The sequence below is a fragment of the Miscanthus floridulus genome, chromosome 9 (genome assembly GCF_019320115.1).
Source record: "Miscanthus floridulus cultivar M001 chromosome 9, ASM1932011v1, whole genome shotgun sequence".
NCBI classification, from domain to species: Eukaryota; Viridiplantae; Streptophyta; class Magnoliopsida; order Poales; family Poaceae; genus Miscanthus; species Miscanthus floridulus.
This window is the reverse complement of record NC_089588.1, coordinates 42,737,654-42,758,302: the sequence shown is the minus strand read 5'-3', so window position 1 is coordinate 42,758,302 and position 20,649 is coordinate 42,737,654.

Below are 20,649 nucleotides of genomic sequence, written 5' to 3'. Positions count from 1 at the left end.
TGAAATCAGATCTCGAATTGACTTGAATTTGCATTTAAAATTTGTTTGGAAATTGGTTTAGAAAATAGAAAAGGAAATTCTCTCCCTCCCTTGGCTTTTGGCCAGAAGGCCAACTTCCTTTCTCTGGTTCCTAGCCGCAGGCCTGTTTCCTCTCCGCGCTGGCCCAGCCGCTCCGCTCGGCATGGCCTGCTCTTCCCACGGCCGTGGCCTGTTCCCATCCCGCCGGCCCAGCCGGAAGCCGGAGCCCGCTCAGCCTTTCCCCGCAGCCCGGCAGCCGACCCATCCTGGCTTGGACAGCCCGTCCCGCGCTTTCCCTCTCTCACTGTGACTGATAGAGTGGCCCCGCTCGTCAGACACATCTTCCTCATCCCGTCGCGACGATGGACTCTGCCGCCGCCGAGACCGCCTTCGCCATGCCGCGCTTGGCTTGCTTCCCACGCCGTCCGCCCCATAAATAGCAAGCCCAAGTTCAGCCGCCCTCCCTTGACCCTAGTGCAGCGCTGCCCGAGCCCTAGCCTCACCATCCCACACTCGACGGATCTCGCCGAGCTCGACGACATCCGCCGCCGCCACAGGACGCCTCCCCGTCATCAAGCTCCGCCTTCCGCTCTCCGCATAGAGGTACCAAGCCGCTGGCTCCATTTTCCCTCTCTCTTGCTCTCTGTGTTGACCACCTTCATCGCCGAACTCTCGCAGGACGTGGCCGTCCGCCGAATCGAGCCCCGCGCCGTCCTCATGCGTCCCGCGTCGCTGAGATCGCTCGCGGTGAGCTCACAAACACTCCCTCTTTCTCCCGGTTCTCTTTTCGAGATGTTTCGTGGCCTCTAGTGCCCTTGCCGTGCGCACCGGTGAGGTGTTCGTCGCCGGCAATGGAGGACAACTGCGCCGGAGTCCTGTTCCGGCCGGCCAAATTTCAACAACCCGTCTTGACCTTCCAACCGTGGATCTACGGCTCAGATTAAAACGATCGGTTCGCCGGTATTTTTGCTAAAGAGCCCCAGCATTTTTCTATTATCGAACCTGTAGTCCATAGCACTTTTTACATAGTACGTTTTCTTCTTTGGAAAGCGTAGTTTCATCGGTTTAGATCCAAAATACATTTTCACCTATTTACAGTTTTGCCACTAATTTTGTTTTAGCCATAAAATCTCCGTTTAATTCCGATTTGATCTGTTCAACTTGCGTTAGGTTCGTAATTAAGTAATCTACATGTTTATACTACAGTTAAGTAGGTTTCCAACTTTTAAAATTCGAGGTTAGATTTAATCTATTATTTTACTAAAGAAAATCTTGTTTAATTCATAACTTCTTCGTTTTAGCTCCGATTTTTGTGATCTTCACATCTGTGTGTTCGTAGCAAGACGTAGAATCGTTTTACAAACTTTTCATCTTGATTTTATGCTGATTGGTGTACTATTCTAATCTATAGCTTTTGTTTGCTGTGCATGATTGTATGGATGCCTGTGTGGTGCTGTTTGATCTCGAGTAGACAGTGAGTTTTGTGTTGGTGATCTGGAGCAACGCTTTGAAGATCAAGACCAGCAGTGATACTTTGAATTAAGGCAAGTATAATATGAGGCTCCTTGTTACCTATTCACTTTAATGCAATCTTAATTCATATGCATATGTTAATGAACCGCTTGGAGTCTACTTACCTTGATATTGATTATCCTGTCCTTGATTTACCTATGGGTTTTGCATGTGGGTAGTATGCTCAGTTTGCTCCAACTAATATTGATTAAGTAATACATTTAAAGATATATGCAACATGGTATTAAAAGATGCTATTTAGCAACATGGAACCGAGGGGGCTAGAGCATTGGGCCTTTTCTTATGGTGCTCTAGTTTCTCTCCATAAGGACTCATCTTTAAGTGACAACCCAGGACTTACAGTACACCATGAGGACCACATGGCTCTGGTCATAGTCTAGTACCTTGCTCTTTCTAGTTTGTAGCTGTTTATCGAAAGGGCAAGAGGGGCATACTAGGCTCGGTATGGGCCTCATCCCCAGGGTGTGTACTATGCTGCGTGTATCAGTGCCACTTTTGGAGATGACTCCATCACACTTGGGAGATGGAATCCTTAGCGGCTGCTCCTTATTAGAACGACGGGGGAAAAGCTTCGTAGTGTACCCTACCTGCTCACCTTAGAAGAGTTTTGGGAGTAATTAACCCGGGCATATGGGCAACAAGACTCGTGGTAAAAGTGTACAACCTCTGCAGAGTGTAAAACTGGTATATCAGCCGTGCTCACAGTCTCGAGCGGCCTTGATCCTTATTGAATAGTTGGTTACTTGGATGGTTTGGGTTATGATTAAAATTGCTGATATATCTAATTATTCGTATTTGGGAGCCCAAGCATAACTTAGCAACTTATGATTAATAATAAAATATGACCAACTAAAAGTGCTTACCGCAGTTCAGCCGTGTCAAGTCTTTTGAGCCTGCATTCCCTCATGTTATGCTTGCTAAGCGGTAGTAGCTTACGCTTATTTCATTTCAATACTTTGGCAAAATCCCAGATGGGTACCAGATGGAGGTTCTTCAGTGGAGTTATCCAAGAGGTGTTAGGCTTGTGATCAACCAGTTGATGATTCCTGTGGTGTTGGAGGCTTCGCCAGAAGATTAGAGTTATAGTATATACTGTACTGTGAGACTACGTATTTTGTATCAAATATTTATGCGCTATGTAATAAAGGCACTGTCTTTGATATTACCCCTTCATTTGTAACTATATGTGTGAATTGAATTTCTGGGCACACATATGGTGTGTATCTGGTTTTGTCCTTAAAACCAGGTGCTACAAAGTGGTATCAGAGCTATGTCAACTGTAGGACGCAAGCCTAGTTAGAAAATGGTCATTTTAAGGTTCAGAATTTGCTATGAAATCCTTGGTCTATAAACCTTGCTATTTTCTCATATACTATATTCTTGTTCTTGCTGTTCATCTCCTCCTTGCTATAAATTTTGTTCCTATCTTCACCCTTGCTTTGAATTGCTTTTAGAGATATCACTTACCACATTCTTGCACAAAATAAAGGTGAAGCTGTAGAGTTTTGAACCCTTGATACAACAAGAACGATAGTAACGTAAGTAGAGTCATTGAGTCCAAATGCTTGAATTGTGAACCATTAATGTTTGAATGGTTGTCTTGATGTTCATGCTTGATTTGGATCTTTGTAATGATTGCAATGATTTTGTGGGTTATGCTCACAATTTCATTTAGTTTACATGATAAGGCATAAGAACCAATGATTAGATAGTTGGGTTGGTTTTCTCATCTCTGCGCGTGCTGTTTTCTTTGCAGTCAGTCTTCATCGGTGTATATCTCCATAGGTAGATGCCCAAACGTCATGAAAGTTTTATGGAGGAAAGTAGACTTCTGTATCTTTCATATGCCACTGGAATCACCTTCATATCTATTATGGATTGGGAGTTATGACCTCTACAAGTTGGAGTTTCTGCACTGTCTGGGAGTCTGAACAGTTTCAGTTGCGCCCTGTTTCTGACTAACTTAACCTCAGAATCTGGCAAGGTGGTCTATACAAAAGTTGTAGAGAATTTCATAAGCTTTTTAGCCAAATAAGGAATGCCTTCATAGGATTTCTGGAACTTGAGATATGGCTGTCTTTCTGAACTGCTACTGGGTAGTTCTCGTCCAGAAAATTTCAGATTGATTGTTTTATCATGTGAGCTGCTTCCGAATCATGGATTACAACCAATAATTGTGCTGAATGTTGCAAACAGATGGTTTCTACTAGGAGAAGTGCTTCACATGATGCCAGAAGGAATGCCCTGAATGCTAATCCACCACCACCAAATCCTCCAACTATAGAGCAATCTATGATGACACAGACTCAATTGCTACAGACTTATGTTCAGAATGTATGCATCAACCCACATCAAGCACCACCAAGGGACAAGAATGGTGAATTTATGAAGGGACATCCGCCGACATTCTCTCATGCAAGCGACCCACTAGAAGCTGATGACTAGCTTGGAGCTGTGGAGCGACAACTTAACATAGCTCAGTGTAATGACCATCAGAAAGTGCTTTATGCTTTCGGTCAACTTCAAGGAGCAGCTTCAGACTAGTGGGAATTGTTTCAGGTAGGGAAAGATGTAAATCAGATTTGTTGGGAAGATTTCAAGACTGCTTTTAGATCTTACCATGTTCCAGAAGCTTTGGTGGAGATCAAGGAGGAGGAGTTCCTCAACTTGAAATAAGGTTCCATGATAGTGTGTGAGTATCGTAACAAATTCACTCAGCTGTCACGTTATGCTCTAGGAGAGGTGGTTAATGATGCTAAGAAATAGAAACGTTTCTTGAAAGGATTAAATGATGGACTTCAACTGTAGTTAATGACTGTTGAGTATCCTAATTTCCAAACTTTGGTGAATAGAGCCATTTTGATTGAGAACAAGCGTCGGGAAATGGAAGAGAAGAAAAGGAGAATCCAAAGCCAATCTATAGGTAGCTACACACGCTCCCGCTACACTCCCTAGCAAGAATTTCAGCAGAGATACCAGGAACCAGCTAGTTAGTGGGATTTTGATCCTCCTCAAAAACTCCCTCAGCACCAGCACCAGCAAGAGCAATAGTATGTGAACCAGAGTCCACCCCAAGAACCACTCATCAACTCCCCAATGAAGGATAGTGTGCCCAACACCCCCTCTTCAGGCAAGAAGTGCTACCGCTGTGGTGAGCTCGGTCATTATGCGAGTCAGTGTCCAAAGAAGCCGAACAAGCAACAATCCCGCAATGGAAACCATAAACAACGGACTCATATGCAAGGCAGAGTCAATTATGTGAAGATAGAATCTACACAAGAAGCCCGAGATGTTGTGTTTGGCACGTGTCTAGTCAACTCTAGCCCTGCATCAGTTTTGTTTGATTCGGGAGCTTCACATTCCTTCATTGCACATCGTTTTGTTAAGGAGCACAATATACCAAATTGTCCTATGAAGAAACAGATGTTAGTTGACTCACCTTGTGGGGATATGCAAGCTACTCTAATGTGTCCTAGTGTAAGAGTTGAAATAGGGGGGTAGAGTTTTTGGCAAATCCAATAGTGCTGAAGTCTTCAAGCATAGATATAATTCTTGGAATGGATTGGCTAAATCCATGAAAGGCTATTATCCAATGTGAGAATGGTATAGTACACTTGACATCCAAGTCAGGAGAAGAAGTTATATGCAAGGCAACTACAATGACAAGAGTGGTGCGCAGTCTTAATCAGATGGAAGGTGCAACCATAGATAAGACCAAGGTTGTTAATGAGTTTCTAGATGTTTTTCCTGATGTTTTGCCGGGTATGCCACCAGATCATGATATTGAGTTTATTATTGAGCTTTTACCTAGAACTGCACCTATAGCCAAGAGACCATATCGGATGGGAGTCAATGAGCTAGAAGAACTTAAGAAACAGTTAAAGGAGCTATAGGATAAAGGTTTCATACGCCCTAGTTCTTCATCATGGGGAGCCCCAGTTATATTTGTTGAGAAGAAAGATGGTACACAGATGATGTGTGTGGATTATCGCTCTCTCAATGAGGTAACCATCAAGAACAAGTACCCTTTGCCTAGAATTGATGATCTGTTTGATCAATTACAAGGTGCTTGTGTGTTCTCTAAGGTTGATCTTCGCTCTGGTTATCACCAGTTAAGGATTCGTTCATCAGACATTCCCAAGACTGCCTTTACTACTCAGTATGGATTATATGAGTACACGGTTATGTCTTTTGGACTGACTAATGCCCCTGCATACTTCATGTATATAATGAATAAGGTGTTTATGGAATATCTCGACAAGTTTGTTGTGGTCTTCATTGATGATATTCTAGTCTTCTCCAAAACAGAGGCAGAACATGAAGAGCATTTGAGATTAGTCCTGCAGAAACTTAGAGAACATCAACTGTATGCTAAACTAAGCAAGTGCGAGTTCTGGTGGAAGGAAGTTTCTTTCCTAGGGCATGTTATCTCTAATGGTGGAGTAGCTGTGGATCCCAAGAAGGTTAGTGATGTGTTGAGTTGGAATCTGCCTCAAGATGTAAGTGAAGTTCGGAGTTTTCTAGGAATGGCTGGATATTATTGAAGGTTCATTGAAGGTTTTTCTAAGATTGCCAAGCCTATGACATTGCTACTTGAGAAGAATGCTAAGTTTGTATGGACTGAGCAATGCCAAGCTAGTTTTGAAGAGTTGAAGAAAAGGTTGACTACAAATCCGGTGCTGGTACTACTGGATCTGAACAAGAGTTTCTCCATCTACTGTGATGCATCTCGACTTGGTCTGGGTTGTGTTCTTATGCAAGAAGGATGAGTAGTGGCTTATGCATCTAGGCAACTAAAGAAGCATGAATTAAATTATCCCACCCATGATTTGGAGTTAGCAGCTGTGGTTCATGCATTGAAGATTTGGAGACATTATCTTGTTGGACATAAGTGTGATATTTATACTGATCACAAGAGTTTAAAGTATATTTTCACTCAGTCAGATTTGAACTTGAGGCAACGTCATTGGTTAGAGCTAATCAAGGACTATGATTTGGAGGTACACTATCACCCTAGCAAGGCAAATGTTGTAGCTGATGCTTTGAGCCGAAGAAGCTATGTTAATGCAGCTCTAGTGACACAGTTACCTAAGGAGTTATGTGCTGAATTAAAGCATCTTAATTTGGGAATAGTTGCTAATGCAATGGAATTGGAAGTGGAACCTACACTTGAACAAGAGATCCACAAGGGTCAGTTGGAAGATGAGAAAATCAAGGAGATAGCAGAGCTTATCACAATTGGTAAAGCACCGGGTTTTTGATTGGATGATCAGGGAACAGTGTGGTTCAGAAAGAGAATATGTGTGCCAGAGATAAAGTCCATTCGAGAGATGATTATAAGAGAAGCTCATGACTCAGCATACTCTATCCATCCAGGTAGTACTAAGATGTACCTAGATCTGAAGGAGAAGTACTGGTGGTATGGTTTGAAAAGAGATGTGGCCGAGTATGTAGCAATATGTGACACCTGTCAGCGAGTTAAGGCAGAACATCAAAGACCAGCGGGTTTACTTCAACCTATGAAGATACCTGAGTGGAAGTGGGAAGAAGTTGGTATGGATTTCATTATTGGATTACCACGCACTCAAAGTGGTTATGACTCAATTTGGGTAATAGTAGATCGGTTGACTAAGGTTGCTCACTTGATACCAGTCAAGGCTACATATACGGGTGCAAAGTTGGCAGAATTATACATGCAACGGATAGTATGTTTGCATGGAGTTCCTAAGAAGATTGTGTCAGATAGAGGTACTCAGTTTACATCACACTTTTGGAAGAAATTGCATGAGTCTATGGACACTAAGTTGAACTTCAGCTCAGCTTATCATCCACAAACTGATGGACAAACAGAGAGAACCAATCAGATCTTAGAGGATATGTTGAGAGCTTATGCTTTGCAATATGGTACAAATTGGGATAAGAGTTTGTGTTACGTTGAGTTCTCCTACAACAACAGTTACCAGAAGGGTCTCAAGATGGCACCATTCGAGGCACTATATGGTAGAAAGTGTAGAACGCCACTGTTCTGGAATCAGACAGGAGAAAGTCAACTGTTTGGACCTGAGATCCTCAAGAATGCTGAAAGGCAAGTGCAGACTATCAGGGAAAACTTGAGAGTGACACAATCTAGATAGAAGAGTTATGCTGACACTCGAAGAAGGGAATTGGTTTTTGAAATAGGGGATTATGTTTACCTAAAGGTGTCACCTATGAGAAGTGTAAGAAGGTTTAACATGAAAGGAAAATTAGCACCAAGGTATATTGCACCTTTCAAGATTTTAGAGAGACGTGGAGAAGTAGTTTATCAGTTGGAATTGCCTGAGAGTTTGTCAGGTGTACATAATGTGTTCCATGTGTCTCAATTAAAGAAGTGTTTGCATGTACCGGAGGAGTAGATACCATTGGAAGAGCTTACATTTAAGGAAGATCTTACATATGAGGAATTTCCGGTAAAGATTTTGGAGACGGTAGAAAGAGTTATAAGGAGCTGAGTTATAAAGATGTGTAAGGTTCAGTGGAATTGGTATATAGAAGATGAGGCGACTTGGAAAAGAGAACAGGATCTGAGAAAACATACCCGTAGCTTTTTGAGTAAGCATCGTCCGAATCTCGTGGACGAGATTCATTTTAAGGGGGGTAGAATTGTAACACCCTAAAATTTGCAATATTTTAAAATAGGAGAATTTGATTTATTATACATTTTTGTGGGAATTTGAATTTAGGAAAATAATAATTTTGTTAAAAATAAAATCAAATATAAGGTTACCTATATGCATGTGCATTCATGCTGCTGCATAGTATTTTTGAATTGTGTGATTGACATCAGATTTCGAATTGATTTGAATTTGCATTTAAAATTTGTTTGAAAATTGGTTTAGAAAATAGAAAAGGAAATTCTCTCCCTCCCTTGGCTTTTGGCCCGAAGGCCATCTTCCTTTATCTGGTTCCTGGCCGCAGGCCTGTTTCCTCTCCGCACTGGCCCAGCCGCTCCACTCGGCCTGGCCTGCTCTTCCTGCGGCCATGGCCTGTTCCCGTCCCGCTGGCCCAGCCGGAAGTCGGAGCCCACTCAGCCTTTCCCCGTAGCCCAGCAGCCTGCCCATCCTGGCTTGGACAGCCCGTCCCATGCTTTCCCTCTCTCACTGTGACTGATGGAGTGGCCCTACTCATCAGACACATCTTCCTCCTCCCATCGCGACGACGAACTCTGCCACCGCCGAGACCGCCTTCGCCATGCCGCGCTTGGCTTGCTTCCCACGCCGTCCGCCCCATAAATATCAAGCCCTGGTTCCGCCACCCTCCCTTGACCCTAGTGCAGCGCCGCCCGAGCCCTAGCCTCACCATCCCGCGCTCGACGGATCTCGCCGAGCTCAACGACATCCGCCGCCGCCGCTGGATGCCTCCCCATCATCAAGCGCCACCTTCTGCTCTCCGCATAGAGGTACAAAGCCGCAGGCTCCATTTTCCCTCTCTCTTGCTCTCTGTGTTGATCACCTTCATCGCCAAACTCATGCAGGACGTGGCCGTCCACCAAATCGAGCCGCGCGCCGTCCTCATCCGTCCCCTGTCGCTGAGATCGCTCGCGGTGAGCTCGCAAACACTCCCTCTTTCTCCTGGTTCTCTTTTTGAGATGTTTCATGGCCTCTAGTGCCCTTGCCATGTGCGCCAGTGAGGTGTTCGTCGCCGGCAATGGAGGACAACCGCGCCAGAGTCCTATTTCGGCCGGCCAAATTTCCCCAACCCGTCTTGACCGTCCTACCGCGGATCGACGGCTCAGATTAAAACATACTGGTTCACCGGTATTTTTGCTAAAGAGCCCCTGTGTTTTTCTATTATCGAACCCGCAGTCCATAGCACTTTTTCCAGAGTATGTTTTCTTCTTTGGAAAGCGTAGTTTCATCGGTTTAGATCCAAAATACGTTTTCACCTATTTACAGTTTTGCCACTATTTTGTTTTAGCCATAAAATTTCCATTTTAACTCCGATTTGATCCGTTCAACTTGCGTTAGGTTTGTAATTAAGTAATCTACATGTTTATACTACTGTTAAGTAGGTTTCCAACTTTTAAAATTCGAGGTTAGATTTAATCTATTATTTTACTAAAGGAAATCTTGTTTAATTCATAACTTCTTCGTTTTAGCTCCGATTTTTATGATCTTCGCGTCTGTGTGTTCGTAGCGAGATGTAGATTCGTTTTACAAACTTTTCATCTTGATTTCATGCTGATTGGTGTACTGTTCTAATCTATAGTTTTTGTTTGCTATGCATGATTGTATGGATGCCTGTGTGGTGTTGTTTGATCTCGAGTAGACAGTGAGTTTTGTGTCGGTGATCTGCAGCAACGCTTTGAAGATCAAGACCAGCAGCGATACTTTGAATTAAGGCAAGTATAATATGAGGCTCCTTGTTACCTATTCACTTTAATGCAATCTCAATTCATATGCATATGTTAATGAACCGCTTGGAGTCTACTTACCTTGATATTGATTATCCTGTCCTTGATTTACCTATGGGTTTTGCATGTGGGTAGTATGCTCAGTTTGCTCCAACTAACGTTGATTAAGGAATACAATTAATGATATATGCAACATGGTATTAAAAGATGCTTTTTAGCAACATGGAACCAAGGGGGCTAGAGCATTGGGCCTTTTCTTATGGTGCTCTAGTTTCTCTCCATAAAGACTCATCTTTAAGTGACAACCCAGGACTTACAGTACAACCATGAGGACCACATGGCTCTGGTCTTAGTCCAGTACCTTGCTCTTTCTAGTTTGTAGCAGTTTACCGAAAGGGCAAGAGGGGCATACCAGGCTGGGTATGGGCCTCATCCCCAGGGTATGTACTATGCTGCGTGTATCAGTGCTACTTTTGGAGATGACTCCATAACACTTGGGAGATGGAATCCTTAGCGGTTGCTCCTTATTAGAACGACTGGGGAAAAGCTTCGTAGTGTACCCTGCCTGTTCACCTTTGAAGTGTTTTGGGAGTAATTAACCCGGGCATATGTGCAACACGACTCGTGGTGAAAGTGTACAACCTCTGCAGAGTGTAAAACTGGTATATAAGTCGTGCTCACGGTCATGAGCGGCCTGGATCCTTACTGAATAGTTGGTTACTTGGATGGTTGGGTATGATTAAAATTGCTGATATCTCTAATTATTTATATTTGGGAGCCTAAGCATAACTTAGCAACTTATGATTAGTAATAAAATATGAACAACTAAAAGTGCTTACCATAGTTCAGCCGTGTCAAGCCTTTTGAGCCTGCATTCCCTCATGTTATGCTTGCTAAGCGGTAGTAGCTTACGCTTGTTTCATTTCAATACTTTGGCAAAATCCCGGATGGGTACCAAATGCAGGTTCTTCAGTGGAGTTATCCAAGAGGTGTTAGGCTTGTGATCAACCAATTGTCGATTGCTGTGGTGTTAGAGTTATAGTATATACTGTACTGTGAGACTATGTCTTTTGTATCAAAAATTTATGAGCTATGTAATGCATGCATTGTCTTTGATATTACCCCTTCATTTGTAACTATATGTGTGAATTAAATTCCTGGCACACATATGGTGTGTATCTGGTTTTGTCCTTAAAACCAGGTGCTACATCTTTTATCAGCAGACCCTGAGTAGTGCCTGTCGTTTTTATGGCAATGTGCGACTCTTTCTCATGTAGTTTTTGCTATGGATTTAGAAATAAATCATGTCACAAGTCATAGGAAACAATGTAAGAGCCCGCCTCTGTTAAAGACTGATGGAGGCGGGTGCCTTAGACAGTCTGCCTCCGTTAATCGCCTAGCAACGGAGGCGGTTGTCGTATAACATCTGCTTCCGTTAACAGTCTATTAACCAAGGTGGCTACCTAACAACATCCACCCCGGTTAATCAATTAATGGAGGTGGTCCCCTTACTGCGCCCGCCTCCGTTAATAGACCATTAAAGGACGTGATCACTTGTCCCTAGGGTTGGGCAAACATTAACGGAGGAGGCACTCTATTATGCCCGGCTCCATTAATCCTTCGGCACTGTCTCGCAAAATCTTTTATTTAGTAGTGCTCATCATAAATGTTACCTATCTTACCACAACCTTGGACATTCTCTAAGCAACGAGGCAACCTCCATATGCCCCTCGTCTCAGTGACCTCTAGCCAAGCGTATATTCAGGGAAGAAAAGCAAAGTATGAGAGAAACAATAAGGTTGCAATAGTCTACAGGAATTGTCATGACTCATATCGTAGCTATAAATAAAGTTTTAACTTGAAGAGTGTGTACACATATACCCGCATGTCCTCCATGAATAATGCACGCCCATGTCTAGGTGAACACCAGACTGCACCTAAACCGTAGTAGCATGCGTCATGACAAATAAGACTAGGATCATGCCTAGAGCCATCTCCCCCCCCCCCCACCCACCACCTCACACAATGTACCTAGGGCCCTCGAAATCCTATGAAAACTCATCTCCATAGCACTGGTCCTAGACTAAACTAGTGAAAGGATTTAGATTGCTAGAGGATGATGAATAGCCTATAAAATTTTCTACAAAGATCACAAGACTAGAGCAAATTGATTAGTACAACAAATGACCCTAATAACCACTATTTGCTCTAGATCTGGTTCAGCCAAGCACTGCCCTACACAATATTAACTCTAGTAGCAACAGGTTTCTAATCTAAATCACAACACCACTCGACAGCTACTAGCTATATTAGAGAGCTAAACAAGCTAAGCAACTAAAACAATTTACTTCACAAAACAACTAACTCTACTCTAGTGAGGTAAACAAGCAAGTACCACACCCATGCTAGAAAAGATTGTAAAAACGAAGGTACTTGGCGACTGCCGTTGAATGGCAAGGGTGTTTGTCCATGTCGCCAAGGTGGCCGGCGCGCAACTTGCGATGTCATGCCAGGAAATAAAAACAATATTCAACTGGTTGACGACCAAGCAAACCCCGATATCGTAGGATAGCTCACGCACCTTGTTCCTCCGGTCTTTGGCGAGTGGATCGATCTGGTCGTCGTCCTTGTCTGCGAGCCTCTGCAGCATGGCGTCCATGGTGCTCAGCTCGTCTTTCAGGAAGCAGATCCCACGCTCCACGTCTCTGGTGAGCTGGTTCTTCTCGCCGAGCAAGGTGGCCAGCTTGCCGATGACGGAGTCCATCACGCCCGTCACTGCACCAGAAAGCAACAAAGGAGATGCGTCAATCAGAGACGGTAAGTCAGATACCGTCACTAAAGTAGTACGGACGGGTGACAGAAATAACGTCTCTTAAATATTAATCCACAGCCACACAACCAATATAATCTCTGATGACATAATATCCAAGACACGTCTTACTATAAGCCGTCTCTAATATATCAAAGACAGGCCCGTCTATTCTATAAAATATATCAGAGACGGTTTATTATCCAGAGACGCGAATCTTTTGTTACCAGTCTGCTCTAAAATACATATCAGAGACGGCTAGAAATTCAGAGACGGTTTTGATTGTAGCCCGTCTATTTTCAATAAAATATTAGTGACGTGTGGAATATCCCCGTCTGTGTGCTAACTGTAGCAGTGCCGCGCGCATATTACACCCCATCAGTGTCGTATCAAAGATGGCTTTCTCCTTGCTAGATATCGATCTAAAGCTATAACACGGCCGGCCGGCTTACTGTGTCCTCTCTCACAAGCACTATTATTCTGACCTATTGCCGCTCGGGTGTGTCCGCCCAATTAGTCGACGCTCTAGCTATTAGATGGATCCCCTATTGACCTAGCTAGCCTCTGGATATGTGTAGTGTGCTATCGTTTTGGCGCGTGGGGTGCTGGCGGCAGCGTGTGGAATTAGCTAGCTAGCTTGCTAGGTCTCCCGCCGGCAGCCGGCTATGGGTCGCCCGCACCGGCCGTCGATCGATCGAGCTTATAGGTATACCCCCTACTCAATCTCTGCTAGCTGTGCATGCCTCGGCTCTCTTGCAGATCGATATTATATTGTTCCCCTTCTTTAGTAGGTCTAATATCCTAATTAAGATTTTGCTGCTATATATATATATATATATATATATATATATATATATATATATATATATATATATATATATATATATATATATATATATATATATATATATATATATATATATATATATATTACACCTGATCTCTCTTGGTCGACAATCTTCAACATACTTATTCAGGTTTGTAGCAATAATTAACTACTTGTATAGTTAATAATATAATCAAATGATTGATTAATTGTGAGATGCACATAGATATATATGTATGCATACTGACACAGGTTTGTATATATATTGAACATTTAATTTTGTTTTAGATGGATGACCATACGTGGATGTATCTGAAGAACCGTACCTGTGATCAGTATTTGCAGGGTCTCAAGTCATTCATTACAGCAGCAGAGGTGGATATGTCGACTCACTGCAACTAATGCTATGTGGTGTCCATGCAAACATTGTAGGAATAACAAAAAATACTCCAGCTCATGTACGGTCCATGCACACCTGATCATTCGTGGTTTCATGGATGACTATCCATGTTGGAACAAGCATGGCGAGGAAGGCGTTAACGATCGAGACCTGCAGGACAGCCATATGGACGACATGAATGAGAAGGGGAAACTATTGGGAATCCGAGAAACTATTGCCTCATTCGTGATGTCACAACTCTGAAGGCATGAATGAGAAGGGGAAATTTACTTTGGACTTATGCGGGTTTGTAAACATTGATCTTGTGAGACATGTGCTGCAGTTGGTTACTTAATTAGCCAGTATGTTTATTTATCTGTGCACAATTATAACTACTTTACTGATGAGAAATTCATGACTATCCTGTGATGAGCATATAAAGAGACACGGATTTGCATTCTAACATGTCTGTGATAAGCATCGTCAGAGACACATTCTACAAGAAACCTGTCTCTAATGCGAGCATATTGTAGCCGCGCCCGAACGTACTGTATCAAAATTGAGACGGTCTCCATTAACGCTAATGTCTCTGTTTGAGCAATATCCGTAAGTAGACTAAGCAGACCAGAGACATTTGTGTTCAGTACCGTCACTAATTGTGAAAAATCGGCAACCGTCTGTATTATTCTTATGACAGACGGGTAGTGCCTTGGAGCCTTCGCTATTTGTTACATATGACAGACGGTTTGTGGTTATTAACCGTCACTCTTATGTACTTATCAGAGACGAGTAGTGCGTTAGGAGTCGTCGCTATTTGTTACATATCAGAGACAGTTTCCGTCTCTTTTATGTACTTATCTGAGACGGTTGTGCACCCGTGACTAGTACTGTCCACAACACAGCTTTGTTTCCCGTCACTAAGTGACATCGTTAGCCGTAGCTTCTCTGTCCTAGTGCGTGGCGGCGCTCGCGACCATTTCAGCCATCTCAACTCGAAAGCACTCGCTCTATGTGGGTTGCTAGCTAGCTAGCATGCGCGGTGGTGTGGAGATGCCAATTCCGAGGATGGTGGCACAAATCATTGGGATTCTATTTCTGCGTGTGAGCACTGGGAACGACACGAAGTTTCCTTCCAGTTTCCTCCGTAACCACTTTCCTTTCACCAACTCTCCCTCAGTTTTTCTATTTCGGCTGGGCCACCTTTGTCCGTAAGCCGTGGGACGAGTGGTGGTGGCCGGCGGGCAACTTGGCCATGCGATGCCACGCCAGGAAGTAAAAACAATTTCAACTGGTTGAAGACTAATAATAAGTAAAGGCCCTGTTCGCTTCTCCTATAATCCATCTTTTTCAGCTTATTTTTTCAGCCGGAACAGTGTTTTCTCTCACAACAAATCTACCGAAATAGTGTTTCGGTTTGTTTTTTCAGCGAAGCGAACGGGGCCAAAGCACGAACCGAGCTCTCGAGTCTTGAGTCCTGACCATGCCCCGTCGTCGTCTAGTTCTAGTAGTAATTAACTATCTGGTCCCTTCATTCTCACTAACGCGCAAACCAAAGTTGTGCTTGTCTGCGTATGGGAGAAGACACACAACACTACAACAGAGAAGAGCCATAGCCGGCCAATCTGGGTAGGATGGCCTGTGCGAACGACTTCTTAGCCCTTGTTTAGTTCGCGAAATTTGGATTTTGGGACTACTGTAGCATCTTCGTTTTTATTTGGCAAATAGTGTCCAAACATTGACTAATTAGGCTTAAAACGTTCGTCTCGCAATTTCCCACCAAACTGTGCAATTAGTTTTTCTTTTCGTCTACATTTAATGCTCCATGCACGGGCCGCAAACATTCGATGTGACAGGTACTGTAGCAACTTTTTGGATTTTGGGGTGGAACTAAACAAGGCCTTAATAGAATTTGAGCATAACATACGGCATGATTGATTATATTATATTTGGATAATTATAACTCAGATTATAAACAGGACTATTATAATCTATTTATGGGTTATTATAATCTAGGTCGTTTAGATTTAATTTAGATTATAAAAGTAGATGGAGAAATCAATAGATTTAAGCCAAAAAATTGGTCGATGATCGCTATTGAGAGTCTTTCCAGATAGATGGACATAGGACAAGTATAATCCAATAAATCAACAATACTACTTGTGAAATTGTTTTCAAATAGAAAACACCAAATGTTATAGTGAGAAACTAGCTACTTGTGCAGGGTTCTGACTAAGAGCAACTCCAAAAGACTCTTTATTATATCATTTCCAATTTATAGAAATGGATATTTTAGTGGAAAAAATACCCTCTAACAGTCTCTTTAATTGAACATGCAAATATAGAAATCCACTATTCTGGATTTCTCGCTAGCCAAAGATCGGGAGCATGGGTGGCTCTCTGGAGTGCGCACAAGATATAGAAAAGGTATTGGAGGGTACAAAGATATAGAAAGTTATTTTACTCAAATGACGATTTAGAGAGTAAATTTTAGAAGCTCTTGGAGATGCTCTAAGGGTGAAAATGGGATGGTTATTTCCTGATATCCATGTCTTTGAAGGGTTTAGATACTAAATGGATAATTCATATATCTAATATTCATGCCATATTTGAATCTAAATACTCAGAGTTAGATATTTGATACACATGTAGGGTGAAAATCAATATTCGATACATTTGACACTATCCTTATCATTTTGAATTTAATATAAAAAAATAAATACAAGTACTCATAGCCATATCATATCCACTTGTATTCTATCAGTTTTCATCCTACCTTTATACTTTACTTTGATCTTCTTGTTTTATAAATGTACATGTGAGCGACAGTCTATTTTTCAACCTGGACTATGAAACCGAATAAATCCGGTCATCTGACCAGTTTCAAAGATGGTTTTCTATTTTTTAAAAATAAAAATATAGTTTAATCTCAAAAACAATTTATTTAAATCAAAAAAATATGAAACTAGTACCGGTTTTCGTGTAAAATGGATTTCTATCTGTTGGTGGTCTATGTGGTGATATTTGAATGTTATTTGTTTTAAATAAGTAATGAGAATGACCACATGCAATAAAGGAATAGAAAAAAGAAATAATTCTTCAAATCAATCTGAATAGATCACAAACACATATAAAGTATTTAAAAAAATCCTGCTACTTCCACATTTGTTTGAATTAAAAGAAATTAGTTACGAATTTTTAGGTATTAAACTAGTTATTATTATTATTATTATTATTATTATTATTATTATTATTATTATTATTATTATTATTATTATTATTATTATTATTATTATTACAGAATAGAAAACCACATTTGAAGCTAGCAAGAGTGCTAAAACCGTGCGCCTCTGTCCCTTTTGTGACTTGTTCCACCTCAATCGTGAATGATTCCTTCTATCTACCCTCTCCTATCCACCAATCCCATCCCCATCCCTCCCCTCGACCCCGAGCCCATCCCTATGGTGGCAGCTCATGTGACCACAAGAAAGTAGAGATGCTTGCCTACTACAAAAGGAATTTTCATATGATGTATTTTTATTTATTTATAGAGGCTTGCGGCCGACTGTCTTTGTCAAATGATATCTTTGAATTTAGAGAAACAACTTCATGGAGAATTGAGACATGTGCTTGCTTTGGCTTTTGTATGTCATGCATCAAATGAGGTCATTTATGTTTAGAAAGGTAGTGCCATGACATGTTTTTTGTTGCTTTATACAACAATTACCAAATGTATTTCAATGTACTCCATTATGCACCTTTTCTCACTTTTGGCATGATGGTCTTGTCACTTTCATAACTCTTCCACTTTTGATATGTTTGATACATCATAAATTGATGTTTTACTATGGGTCTTGAGCCGACAAATCCACTTAAGGTTATTAACATGGTCTAACAGAATAGGAATTGAATAGTTTCCATCTTAGTGTCTGTCATGTTTGATAAGAGCTTGTCTCTAATGCCCTTTCTGTTTACAAGGCAGTCAAAGATATCTAATCAACAAAGATGAAGGTCACATTGTTTTTCCTCTACCATTTGCAGCCAGCTGTTTATGTGTATATGTAATCTATTGGTGTGACCAATGGTTTTAGTGTATTCAATGGTTTGTTTAAACAGAAGCATAAGGCCATAGTGGCCATCCAAACCATGCTATAAGTAATATTAGGACATTGATGATATGTGGTTGTCTCATAATTTGTAATATGTATTTGTTGGTGTGATATGCCACATGTTAGATGCTTGCACCGTGGTGATGCTGGCAGTGGCTGCATATTTATAAATGTCTATGCTTAGGTCTTAACGTTACTATCCAATTATAAATCCATGCCGAGTTGTAAAGCAAATGTTTGCTGAGTAAATGGTTGCTTAAGTTATGTAATGAAGAAGGCATGTGGCAGGATTTGATAAAAAACAAATACCAGAAAAATCAAATGTTAAGCCAAGTTGAAAAGAAAGCAGGGGATTGCCATTTTTGGGCAGGCCTTATGAGTGTCAAAGATCAGTTCATAAACCTGGGTTGGTTTAGATTAAATAACGGAACTCAAATCATGTTTTGGAAAGACAAATGCATGGGGCATCAGGCTTTTAAAACCCGTTATCCAAACCTATACAATATGGTGTGCAAAATGCAGGCAATGGTAGCTGAGGTTCTGCAATCTGATCCTCTAAATGTGTCTTTCATAAGGGCTTTGGTGGGGATAAAATTAATAGAATGGCATAGCCTAGTTGCTAATATTATGCATGTCACGTTGAACAATATGCTGGATAAGTTTGTTTGGGGTTTACATAAAAATGGGTCCTTTTCTATGAATTCTATGTATAAGTTCCTTGTCAGCAATGGTATCAAAGTCACGCAGGAGATATGGCAAATGAAAATACCCCTAAAAACAAAATCTTCATGTGGTTCCTGAAAAAAGGGGTTATTTTAACAAAAGATAATCTAACACGAAGGAATTGGAATGGTAGTAAAGTGTCACGGTCCTAAGTAGGGCCCCCCTTAGCGGGCTTAGCAGGCTGATCGGAGCCCAAGACCCGGCGACGTCCCAGGCCGGGGGCGCCCCACGCGCGCTAGAGTAGGACGCGACAACTAGGGGGGGGGGGGGGGGTGGGCTCCGCCTCCACGTTATCCTGAGTTTTAGGTGAATTAGGAAATTTAGGAGATTTAGGGAAAAATAGGAATATTAAGTAGAGATTTATTTGGGAAAAGGAATTGTGATTTTTTAGGAAAGATGGATGTTTTGCTTTAAGAAAAAGGTGTCCAAATGTATAAGGACTCCTTTGTAGGTTTCTTGGTGTGCAAGTCCAATCGAGACTATAAATATAGGGGCATTATAACTATTTCAAGTCAAGAAGGAAATAGCGCATTGCTCTTTAAACAAATCTCTCTCTCTCTGCCTCCTTCATGGAGAATTCATCACAACTAGCTGGCATGATGAGGCAGTTACTGTTCCAAGTCGACACCACACTCCCCACCCTCGAGGAGGAAGGCTCTACTAAAATTCTTTCAAGGGCTTAGACTGCTGAATCTGGCACCAATAGCACCATCTGCTATATCCATAGTCAGGAAGTCTTTACGCTCCCACAACCTCCACAGCATCCAGATGTTAACTCAGATGACGAGCCACTGGAGGACATCTCCGATGATATTCCTGCCCTAGATGCAAAATCAGAGACATACAAAGCTGTGCAACTCAAGAAGAATAGGCATAGACAAGCCTGACGTAATCGTGTCACCCATCGCAAGGAGGCCCTCGAGCGTTACAAGGCTGACCGCTAGCGCTGGGAAGAAGAAATTCATCGCAAGCGCCTTGAAGATGAAGCCAAATAGGAACGTATCCTCCGGGAACAAGATAGTGATGCGGAGCTTAGGAATCGTGAAGGAAGACTTGCATCTATGATGGTGAAGGGCAAGCTAGACACTTGGGACACGACAGACTATTGAGGCGGTGAAGTGCGAGTAGAGGGCTTAGCGCCGATGGACCGAGGCAATGGTGAAGGGCAAGCTAGAGTCTCAAGACACGATGGACCGTCGTGGTGGTTGAACCGCCAGGCCCAGGTGGCTATTGGGCCTTTTGACCGTTTGAAGAGAGCCGTTGGTGGGCTGGGGCTACCACGTGGGCCTCTGGCGGTTGGACCGCTAGCCACGTAGAGAGCCCATCAGCCCTCCCAAACGGCTAGTTCTTCTCACCTCTCTATAAATAGAGGCGTGGCCGGTTGTGGGAGAGATCTTGTGTCAGGACCGTGATGCCTAAGAGGGGGGTGAATTAGGCAACTTAAAATCTATTTTCTAACTATGGCCTCTAGTTTCAACCTTAGCAAAACCTTTGCAATAAAGTATGCTATCTAAATTTGCAACTTTGGTTTTGCTAGGTGTGTTGCTATCTCTACCGCAAAAGAGTTATGCAACCTAGGTTCCAATCTTATCAACAAGCCTATCAACTAAGCTAGGAAAGGTAAAGCACACAACCAAGTTACACAATGTAAATGTGGAAGCTTAAGTGAGGTATAGATGCAAACTCCCGTCGATGACTCTAGTATTTTTACCTAGGTATCAAAAAGCATGAAAACTTTCCCTAGTCCTCGTTGGAGCACCTCGCAAGGGCCAAGCTCCTGATCGGGTATCTCTATGGATATCCCCGGGCCTTCCCCACACGCAAGTGGGTATCCGGTGTGCCTTTTAGCAAGCCTCTCCTAGA